Here is a 12,521-nt window from a genome sequence, read left to right on the forward strand (position 1 = left end):
AGATTGAAATGGAACCACGTTTGAGATTTTTTAAAATTCAGTTCAGTTCTCAGCAGACACTGCTTTGAGGTCTGAGCTGTCTTTCAGAAGTGTTAAATGAATATACATTGTGGAAGTGGTTCAGTATAAGAGTGTTCACCTGCTAAGAATGGGGAAAAAAAATTGAAATACTGAACCTTGATGGCACTTGGCTGACCAACTGACAGCTTGTCTTAACTTATGCTCAATTCAATTTTGCTTACAAAACCTTAAAATGTTCTATTTTCTATGTAATGTCGTTTGACACTCTGACCAGCTTTAAATTGAGTTACTAACTTAATGCAGTTTCATACTCAAGTAGTTAAATAACTTGGTAGAAAATGTGGATGTAACTGTATATTCCATCTATTTAAGATTTTAATATGCATAACTGAGTTAGCTGAATTTACCATCTACGGTGTAAGTGCTACTGGATGTGAAGAATAGAAAGATAATTAAAAAGACAGGTCTTTAATGATGTCATGAAACAATATTTAATTATGGCAGGCAATTGCGATTGGAGTTGTAAATTTGTTGCCTTTTAACTGCCTGAACCACGTGTTAACATTGAACAAAGTAATGAAATTTCATCTGTCTCCTCTATTAACCTTGTAAAAGGCAAGAATATTGATATAACTTATGAAGTGAGATTGCTTTTTATAGCCAGATCCATTAAAATCTCCTTACCACCTCATAATGCCCTCCAATGCCTCCTGAATCATAAACCCACTGAGATTTTGTTATTTTTTTATTCTATAGCATGATAGAATTGATTTTATTTTTGCAATGGAATAAAATTAAGGATTCCCAGAAGATGGACAATGAGAATCCATTTATATTATAACCTAAAAATATTCCCAGTTTAGCTTTGAAATAATTTAAAATGTTTGAAATGCAGCTTTATTTTTTGAAAAAAAAAGAGGAAATAAATGTCCTTCATAATGAAGGGACCATCCAAGAAATCTGGCAACATCTACTTGCTAATTTTGTTCTTTTATATTCCAGCGAACAATGTAAATATAGCTGATATGTATTAAATGTTCATTTAAAATTACCTTTATTATAGCATGTTTGGTCATTGTGATCACTTGATTTAAATGGAATTTTTCACTGTAGCCCCGTTCATCAATTTCAGCTTAATGAGTGGTGGGGTAGTGGGGGGGCACAACTGGAAACAAGGAATGAGGGCAGAGTGAAGGCGTTCCAGATGAACATTAGAGTTGTGAACCCTAGAAAATAATGCACAGTTTAAACTGGTTCACTTTTAAAAATATACCCTGTGAGAACTATGCAGAATGCAAGTTAAAGTTTGCAGTGTGAATAAAAACTGATCTAGACCATGTCCAGGTTTCTGAGCATTTATTATGCATATTATATTGAATTTATGAGAGTTCTTTTATATTTATCCCATAGCTACACTGAGATCTCTTCAAGTTGTCTAGTGATATATTTTAATACACTTTGGAAAATTTACCCAAATTAACTGCTATGTTGAGTTTGCTGTAACTTTTATGAAAAAACAATTAATTATCTGTATACTGTATACCACTGTTGGATTCTGAATTTAAGTCTGCGATTATTTTAGAAGTCAGGAATGAGGCATAAAATCTGTTGCTTTGTAATCATTTCATTAAGAGATGATAGAACAAAGAACAGGAACAGAACAATGACGGGGTCAATGCTACTGGAAAAGAGAGGAACTAAAATTGTGCCTAGTATAAAACAACTTTTTATAGCCAAAAGATAAGAAAACTGCATAAATAATCAATTAAAAATAATTATTTAATACTGTGGTAATATCAACCAATGAGAAACTACTAGCCAGTTAATGAAAGACCAAAGAAGCTTTAGAACTATATATGTCCACTAGAGGCATATTAAACTGCTGTGTATATAAAGGCTACTTAAAATACAAGCAAATAATTGATTGTTAAATTGCAAAGAAAATGATAATTAAAATTAAACAGGTTCATGGATACGTGCTCAGGTCATGAAAAACATCTGAAACAGGGCCTCCCAACCTTTTTTTTTATATATATATGACATGGACCCCTTCCATGAACCAAGGAGTCTATGGACTCCAGATTGGGAACCCCTGCTTTAAGACATTGCCTTTTTCTTCATGATCCTTTTGAACTATTTGAGCATCCTCAGTTCCTGATACCAAGTTTAGTGAACCAAAAAAATTTACAGCCATATCAGCAATTGTTGAAAATACTGAACAATTTGGGTGCATCACAAGAGAGAGTAACAGGGGTGAGTTTTTAGGCTTGAGATCTGCCATTCCATGATCTGTTTAACTTCTAAGATACAAATCAAATATTTAAATTTATTTGTGACTTTGTTATAACTTATACTGCCAAATTTGTACCTTGACCTGAACAGTCAGCAAGAGTTAAACATAAACTGTTCCAGCAAATTATTTGCATACTTTGACCCACCTGGCCATCATGGTTTGCTTCTTGGTCCTGCAATATGTCATTTGCTATAATTTTTGAGGAGCTTATTAGCATAGTGGTTTGCACAACTCAATTCCCACCGCTGTTTGTAAGGAGTTTATATCTTCTCCCTGTAAAAACGGGTTTTCTCTGGGTGCTCCAATTTCCTCCCACAGTCCAAAGATATTCTGTTGGGAGGTTAAATAGGGCTGTGGTTAGGGAAGAGTTAAATTGGGGATTCATAGGGCCAGAAGGGCCTGTTCTGCACTGTATGTCAATCAGTCAATAACTAAGCTTTACAACGCAGAAATAATATTAAAACACAAAAATACAGAAATACTTGGTAAACAAATTGGGCTTGTACATTTAAAACATTTCAGTACAGAGTCATGCAGTGCAGAAGTAGGTCCTTAGCCCACCAACTCCATGCTGACGTTTGATTGAGAGTAGGGGAGATTCAAACAGAAGGACATGAGTTGAGAGTTAGGGGGCAAAAGTTTAAGGGTAACACTAGGGGGAATTTCTTTACTCAGAGAGTGGTAGCTGTGTGGAACGAGCTTCCAGTAGAAGTGGTAGAGGCAGGTTTGGTATTGTCATTTAAAGTAAAATTCGATAGGTATATGGGCAGGAAAGGAATGGAGGGTTATGGGCTGATTGCGGGTCAGTGGGACTAGGTGAGAGTAAGCATTTGGCATGGACTAGAAGGGCTGAGATGGCCTGTTTCCATGCTGTAATTGTTATATGGTTATATAATATCACTGGCATATAAGACCACAAGAAACATCGAAAACCTACAGCACAATACAGACCCTTCGGCCTACAAAGCTGTGCCGAATATGACCATACTTGAAAAATTACCTAGGGTTACCCATAGCCCTCTATTTTTTTTGAGCTCTGTACTTACTTCCAAGCACCTTAAAACTGTGCCACCTCGTGCTAGCCATTTCAGCCCTGGGAAAAAAGTCTCTGACTATCCACACGATCAATGCCTCTCATCTTATACACCTCTATCAGGTCACCTCTCATCCTCCATCGCTCCAAGGAGAAAAGGCCAAGTTCACTCAACCTATTCTCAAAAAGCATACTCCCCAATCCAGACAACATCCTTGTTAATCCCCTCTGCACCCCTTCTATAGTTTCCACATCCTTCCTATAGTGAGGTAACCAGAACTGAGCACAGTACTCCAAGTGGAGTCTGACCAGGATTCTATATAGCTGCAACATTGCCTCTCAGCTCCTAAACTCAATCCCACGATTGATGAAGGCCAATGCACCATATGCTTTCTTGACCACAGAGTCAACCTGCACAGCAGTCTTGAGTGTCCTATGTATGGATGGGCCAGGGTCATAAGATATCAGAGGAATTGAGACAGATTGACATTAGGAAAGAAACTGTGATGAGTAGACTGGTAGGACTGAAGGCTAATAAATCCCCAGGTCCAGATGGTCTGCATCCGAGGATTCTAAAAGAGGTGGCTCAGGAAATTGCGGATGCATTGGTAATCATTTTCCAATGTTCCTTAGATTCAGGATCAGTTCCTGAAGATTGGAGAGTGGCTAATGTTGTCCCACTTTTCAAGAAGGGAGGGAAGGAGAAAACGGAGAACTATCGCCCTGTTAGCCTAACGTCAGTCGTGGGGAAGATGCTTGAGTCCATTATTAAGGACGAAATAGTGGCACATCTAGATGGCAGAAATAGGATTAGGCCGAGCCAGCATGGATTTACCAAGGGCAAATCATGCTTGACTAATCTGTTGGAGTTTTTTGAGGGTGTAACAAGGATGTTAGATGAGGGTAAGCCAGTAGATGTTGTGTACCTAGATTTTCAGAAGGCATTCTATAAGGTGCCACATAGGAGATTGGTGAGTAAAATCAGAGCTCATGGCATTGGGGGCAGGGTTTCAACATGGATAGAAAACTGGTTGGCAGATAGAAAGCAAAGGGTAGCAGTGAATGGGTGTTTCTCAGACTGGCTGGAGGTGACTAGTGGGGTACCACAGGGCTCTGTATTGGGACCACAGCTCTTTATGATTTATGTCAACGATTTAGATGAGGGCATTGAAAACTATATCAGCAAGTTTGCTGACGATACTAAACTGGGTGGCAGTGTGACATGCGAAGAGGACGTTAGGAGAATACAGGGAGACTTGGATAGGCTGAGTGAGTGGGCAGATACTTGGCAGATGTCATTCAATGTGAATAAATGTGAAGTTATCCACTTTGGAAGCAGGAACAAAAGGACAGAGTATTGTCTGAATGGTGTCGAGTTAGGTAAGGGAGAAATGCAAAGAGACCTAGGAGTCCTAGTTCACCAGTCAATGAAGGTGAATGAGCAAGTGCAACAGGCAGTGAAGAGGGCAAATGGAATGTCGGCCTTTGTTACAAGGGGAATTGAATACAAGAGCAAGGATGTTCTTTTGCATTTGTACAGGGCCCTGGTGAGACCACACCTGGAATATTGTGTACAGTTTTGGTCTCCAGGTTTAAGGAAGGACATTCTGGCAATTGAGGAAGTGCAGCGTAGATTCACTAGGTTGATTCCTGGGATGGCAGGGCTGTCTTATGCAGAGAGATTGGAGAGATTGGGCTTGTACACGCTGGAATTGAGGAGATTGAGAGGGGATCTGATTGAAACATTTAAGATAATTAAAGGATTTGATAGGATTGAGGCAGGAAATATGTTCCAGATGTTGGGAGAGTCCAGTACCAGAGGGCATGGATTGAGAATAAGAGGTCAGTTATTTAAAACAGAGTTGAGGAAGAGCTTCTTCTCCCAGAGAGTTGTGGAGGTGTGGAATGCACTGCCTCGGAAGACGGTGGAGGCCAATTCTCTGGATGCTTTCAAGAAGGAGCTGGATAGATATCTGATGGATAGGGGAATCAAGGGATATGGGGACAAGGCAGGGACTGGGTATTGATAGTGAATGATCAGCCATGATCTCAGAATGGCAGTGCAGACTCGAGGGGCCGAATGGTCTACTTCTGCACCTATTGTCTATTGACTCGGATCCCTCTGGTTTTCCACACTGCCAAGAGTCTTACCATTAATAATATATTCTGTCATCATATTTGACCAAGCAAAATGAACCACTTAACACTTATCTGGGTTGAACTCCATCTGCCGCTTCTCAGCCCATTTTTGAATCCTATCAATGCCTTGCTTTAACCTCTGACATCCCTCCACACTATCCACAACACCTCCAACCTTTGTGTCATCAGCAAACTTGCTAGCCCATCCCTCTACTTCCTCATCCAGGTCATTTATAAAAATCACCAAGAGTAGAGGTCCCAGAACAGATCCCTCACTGGTGACCAACCTCCATGCAGAATATGACTTGCTTACAACCACTCTTTGCCTTCTGTGAGCAAGCCAGTTCTGGATCCACAAAGCAATTTTCCCTTGGATCTCTTGGATCCCATACCTCCTTAGTTCCTCAGTAAGCCTTGCATGGGGTGCCTTGTCAAATGCCTTGCTGAAATGCATATGCACTACATCTACTGCTCTACCTTCATCAATCGCATTCTCAAAAAGTTCAGTCAGGCTCATAAGGCATGACCTGCCTTTCACAAAGGCTTGTTGACTATTTCTAATCCTATTATGCCTCTCCAAATATTAATAAATCCTGCCTCTCAGGATCTTCTCCATCAACTCACCAACCACTAAAGTAAGACTCCCTGGTCTATAATTTCCTGGGCTAGCTCTACTCCCTTTCTTGAAAAATAGAACAACATCCATAACCCTCTAGTCCTCTGAACCCTCTCCCATCCCTGTTGATGATGCAAAGATCATTGTCTGAGGCTCAGCAATTCCCTTCCTCACCTCCCACAGTAGCCTGGTGTGTATCTTGTGAGGTCCTGGTGACTTACCCAACTTGATGCTTTCTAAAAGTTCAAGCACATCCTCTTTCTTGATATCTACATGCTCAAGCTTTTCAGTCCACTGTACATCATCCCTACAATCGCCAAGATCCTTTTCCGTAGTGAATACTAAAATAAGGTATTCATTAAGTACCTCTGCTGTCTCTCCCGGTTCCATACACACTTCTCCATTGTCACACTTGATTGGTCCTATTCTCTCACATTTTATCCACTTGTTGTTCACATACTTGTAGAATCCCTTCGCGTTTTCCTTAATCCTGTCCGCCAAGGCCTTCTCATAGCACCTTCTGGCTCCTAATTTCTTTCGTGAGATCCTTCTTGCTAGCCTTATAATCTTCTAGTTCTCTATCATTACTTAGCTCTTAGAACCTTTTGTAAGCTCTTCTTCTTGACTAGATTTACAACAGCCTTTCTACACCATGATTCCTGTACCCTACCATTCTTTCCATCTCATTAGAACATACCTATGCAGAGCTTCACGCAAATATCCCCTGAACATTTGCCACCGTTCTGTACATTTCCCTGAGAACATTTGTTCCCAATTTATGCTTCCATGTTCCTGTCTGATAGCCTTATATTTCCCCCTTACTCCAAGTGCACACTTTCCTAACTTGTCTGTTCCTATCACTCTCCAGTGCTATGGTAAAGGAGTTAGAATTGTGATCACTATCTCCAAAGTGCTCTCCCACTGAGAGATCTGACACCTGACCAGGTCCTCATGACTATTAAATAACTCGCCACCTTTCCTGCCAACACACCCTAACCCAAGCACAAGCAGTGACATCTCCTCCCCACACAGTAAACCTCACGCCCTGTTCCTCAAGCGCTACATAGGCCAACTTATCTGGGAGTTCCCTAACTCTTCTGAGACCTCCATACCCCCTCACCTAAACCTTTCAGGCTCGGACACAACTGGGGATACCTTGGGCCCGCTACCAACTCCTCTCTCAACCTCTCACTCATGCCCCCCACTGCACACAGCTAACCCTCCCCACTACACCTGACTCAGTGGGAGAAGGGCCAAAGGTCTCTTCCTCAATCGAGGGAAAGTCAGCAAAAGGCAGCATGTACCACACATCCAGCACATCATCCATCGAATCTGTATTCTTTCTCATTTCTGCAAGCGGTAGCTGTTGTTTGATCTTCTCCAAATGGAAACACGTGGCCTGCACTGCTCCTGCGGTCTCTTCAACCTCCTGCAATCGAGAGATCGGCTTCTGCTCTGACCCCTCCAACTCTTGCCACAGGCTCAGCAGTTCTGACTCACGTTTTATGTTCATCTCCATCTGGGACACAGTTACTCCAACAGCTTCTTGCACCCCGACCTGAAAAGCAGCAGTTAAAGATTGGTCAGCCTCCAGGTCAACTTCCAGGTTTTCCACTTCATTTAGACTGTCGACGGTCATCTTCAGGTTTCCTTCCAGCTTCTGCTTCCCTCTGTCGAGATTTGTCCGCAATTGCTTCACCTCCTGAAACTCCCCTTTCTGGGCTTTCAGATTTCTGTTGCCCTTAGTCAGAGAACTTTCTTTGTCTTCCCCAACTTGTAAGTCTTCCAACTGGCTCTGGATCACTTTCTCCGGTCTCTGCTGAGAATTTGGCCTCTCTGTCCTCCACTTCAAACTTGATGCGGTAGAGACAGTCACTCATGAGCTGCGACCTTCGCCAGCCCTGGCACATGTCTAGAAAACACTTTAACTCTGTAGTTCTCAGCCGTTCTTGCAACAACCTCACTTCATATTTTCCTGAGGCAAATCCAAATACCAAGGGATCATCCACATACGCCAAAACTCCAAACTCCTCCACATCCCCCATGGTCTTCCACATGCCCCGTGAGAAGGTTGCAAGGGCTCCGGATATGCCCTGTGGCATCTTTTTGGACCGGAAGAATCCTAGGGAACTTATAACGGCCGTCTTCTCCTTGTCGGCCCTCAGATCCAGCACCTTAAACCACTTCGCACCACTCAGACAGGCCATCGCCTCTTCAGCCCTCAGGGCCATATTCTGGTCACTGACAGTGCGCCTCTTCAGCGCACTATAATCCACACACACGCTGCCTATGTCTTCCACGGCTTCACAGGCCAGTTGCCGCAACCTCTCTCTCCGAGGTGTCTTCAGCGGTCAACTCCCCTCCCTCGTGGTATTTTGCAGCATCCACGAAGAGGGTCTCACCCTCAGATACTTCCCCCAGGCCGTACCACCACCGGCTCTTGTTTGAATTCGGTATCGGCCCAATGCTGTTACACACGTCTGCACAAGCAGCTCGAAACTCTGGGTGCATCGATAATGCCTCCAAACAGCTCTCACCCACCTCCTCCGTGCAGGCCCCCAAGCCCACCAGCAGGATATTGGTTCTCTCCAGAACAGAAATGCTGCCCATTTCAACAGGACACATAAGCATTAACGATTCACGATCCTCAGTCACCCCCACATTTGTCTCTAAGAACTCCATCTTCACTGACCAACAACTGTCGCCTGGATAATCACCAGCACTGCTACCCCAAATCTCCAGTGTCCTCAATGTTGTCAAGGGTAAATGCTTCCAATAACGGTTATAAAACAAACTGTACAGCAACTTAACTGGTGCCCCGGTGCCGAGGATGGCTTTAACTTGACTTCCATCCATCCGTAACAACACCTGAGTGTGTGGTTCCTCTAAGCCTTCAGGAATAGGGTCTGTTCCTTTTGGGAGTTCCTTGGTACATTGCTGGGAACATGCTCCCCCAGAGACCCCAAGCCGTTCCCCCACTGGGCCTCCTCTAAGTTTCCCGACACCTCTCGGATCAACTGAACAACTGAGGGAGGAGCTGATCCCCTTGACAGATCCTCTTGGCATCGCAAGCAATTTATCTGCCCCCCTAGCCAAAAGGGATACCCTAAAAACTTTCCACCAATCTCCTGCCACGGATATGATAAGCCCCCCCCACCCCCAGCTGCGGCATTTGACTTCCAGTTGAACCACACGCATTTTCCCACACTTTCACAGAACTGGCAGCTGTCACTTCAAGGTAATTGTACCCGACAGTTCGAACAACACCACCAGCCCGCCTACTCAAACTTTTAACCCATCCCTGTCGCTTTCCCTCAGCCAAGCACTGCCACTCACCCAACAAATGAGAGGTCCATGCCTCCGCCCCTTTTGGGCTGGACATTATCCCAACAACTGGGCGGAGCCCACCATAGCTGGAAGACTAGTCCTTCATCTCTCTCATAACAGCATGGACAGCCCATGGCCCCACCACCATTTCATCAGCACCAGTCGGAACTCGAACAACGCCCTCCGGGGCACCAACAGCCACCCCACCCAACATACATTCAGAGATAACCAGCAACCGCACACCCACAAAGGCACATCAGCTCTTCGCCGCAGACATAATTTAAAGAGGGCGATCGCACAGCTTTGCCAGAAATCAATCCGGACGAGCACCTCACAATGTAACCCCCGGGTTGCCTCAGGCTCGCTCAGCTCGTTCTCGTCTAGGGGGAGCAGCCTTCGGCCCCGCCAAACTGGGTAATCAGCTGGTGTGAATGCTGTGGGATGTCCCCGCCTCGCCCAAAAACAGACAGTACACCATATGCGATTAAATGAGTACAATTTACAAAGGTTACTATAACTAAGTGATTAATAATGGTACAGTATATATGAAGGGGAAAAAAATAAAGAAAAGGCGCCAAACTTATCAAAGTCCAAACCACTTCGTGCACAACCGTTGGAGCGCCATTACTGACGTCTTCTGGCCACCATTCGATCCCCTCCGAACTCCTCGACTTGCAGCTCAGGACCCGCCGAAGTGGTCAACCAAGCACTTGTCTCCTCTTTGTCACCTCTCCTCAGGGTACCTCCTGGCCTCGGACCCCCACTTGGGGTCCGTTCCTCACCCAGTTTACAACATCCCGTCCTCTCTCTCTCACCCCCTCACGCCGATCTCCCCAAAAGCCCCCCAACAATAGCTTACAGACTCAGAAGAAAGAACATTAATCCCAATTGGTTTACAAAGGAATACAATTCTCGTTATCAGTAAATTTCAACCCAAACAAGCTTCCAGCACTCTCTCGCAACAAAGAAGCATTCCTACTTTTAACAAAACAAAGAAGCCATTTTGATCAACATAGGCAGTAACAAAGTAAAAGAAGAAACCGCGTTACACACGCATTTATCCTCCACCTCACTCTATTCCTATTCTCACTGTCGTGTGGCACAGACAGTAATCCCAAGATGACTACTTCTGTGCTCCTGCTTCTCAACTTACTTCCTAACTCTTTGTAGGCTGCTTTCAGGACATCCCTTTTCCTGCCTACATTGTTGGTACCAATATGTACCACAACCTCTGGCTGTTCTCCTTCCCACTTGACGATATCTTGGACACAATCAGAAACATCCCAGACCCTGGCACCAGGGAGGCAAACTACCATCCACACTTCTTTCCTGTGTCCACAGAATCGCCTGTCTGACCTCCCTACTATAGACTTCCCTATCACTGCTGCCATCCTCTTCCTTTCCCTACCCTTCTGATCCACAGGGCCAGTCTCTGTGCCAGAGGTTCAGCCACTATTGTTTCCCCCAGATAGGCCCTTCCCTCCCAACAGTACTCAAGCAAGAATACTTATTGTCAAGGGGTACAACCAGAGGGGTGTTCTCTAGCCTCTGACTCCTGCCCTTCCCTCTCCTGACTGTTACCCACTTATCTGTCTCCCTGGGCTCCAGTGTGACTATTTGCCTTTAGCTCCTTTCTATCACCTCCTTACTTCCCCTGACCAAACAATGATCATTGAGCTGCATCTCCAGTTCTCGAAACCGCTGCTTAAGGAGCTGCAGTTCGATGGATCTGCTGCAGATGTGGCTGTCCGGGAAGCTGGGTGTCTCCAAGACCTCACACATCAGACACCAAGCACAGAAAACCAGCCTCACATATATACTTTCTGTCTATTCTACTTAGGCAACCTACCTTGCCTCAACCTGTTAACGTTTAGGCCCCATTGAGCCAAAGCCTTTCGTACTTTGTCTGCCTCTACACCGTCGCCTGCTCCTCCTACGCCCACTCTATAAGATTGTCTCCTTTTAAGCTCTTTTCGCTGTTCTCACAGGCTGATGTCCACTCGCCTGCACAGCCATGCCCCGGAACATGAAGAAACATGAACATGAACACTGAAGAAATAAGCACTAAGATGTAGGAGTAGAAGAATTAGGCTGTTTGGCCCAATGAGTCTCCGTTGCTATTCCATCATGGCTGATCCAATTTTCCTCTCAGCCCCAATCTCTTTCCTTCTTCCCATATCCCTTCATGCCCTGACCAACCAAAAATCTATCAACCTCTGCCTTAAATATACATACAGACTTCGCCTCCACAGCTGCCTGTGGCAACGAGTTCAACAGATTCACCACCCTCTAGCTAAAGCAATTCCTCCTCATCTCCATTCTAAAAGGATGCCCTCTACTCTGAGGCTGTGTCCTCCCACCATAGGAATCCTCTCCAAATCCACTTATCGAGGCCTTTCATGATTTGCTAGGTTTTAATTAGGTCACCAGCCCCATTCTTCTCAATTCTAGTGAATACAGGCACAGAGCCATCAAACACTCTTCATATGACAAGCCATTCAAACTGGAACCACTGTCATGCACCTCCTTTGAGCTCTCTCCAGTTTCAGCACATCCTTTCTAAAATAAGGGTCATAAACTGCTCACAATACATCCTTGCTTTTCAGTGATCACATTTGTTTTACTCATCGCAAACTCAACCTGCAAACTTCCCTTTAGCGATTCCTGCACAAGGACTCCCTAGTCCCCGTGCACCTCAGTTTTTTGTATTTTCTCTCCTTCTAGAGTCAACCCTTTATTTTCTTCTACCTAAGTGCATGACCATACACTACCCAACACTGTATTCCATCTGCCACCTCTTTGCTCATTCTCCTAATCTATCTGCATGTAACCTTTCTATTTTTGCCCCTCCACCTATCTTTGTATTGTCTGCAAACTTTTTAACAAAACCATCAATTTTATCATCCAAAACATAAAAAGAATTGGTTCCAACACAGACCACTATGGAACACCGCTAGCCACTGGCAGCCAACCAGACAAGGCTTCCTTTACTTCCACTCTTTATCTCCTGGCAAGTCAGCCAGTGTTTTATGCAAGCTAGAGACTCCCCTGTAATGTTATGGGCTCCTAACTTGTTAAGCAGCCTCATGTGT

The sequence above is a fragment of the Hypanus sabinus genome, chromosome 27 (assembly GCF_030144855.1).
Source record: "Hypanus sabinus isolate sHypSab1 chromosome 27, sHypSab1.hap1, whole genome shotgun sequence".
Classification (NCBI taxonomy): Eukaryota; Metazoa; Chordata; class Chondrichthyes; order Myliobatiformes; family Dasyatidae; genus Hypanus; species Hypanus sabinus.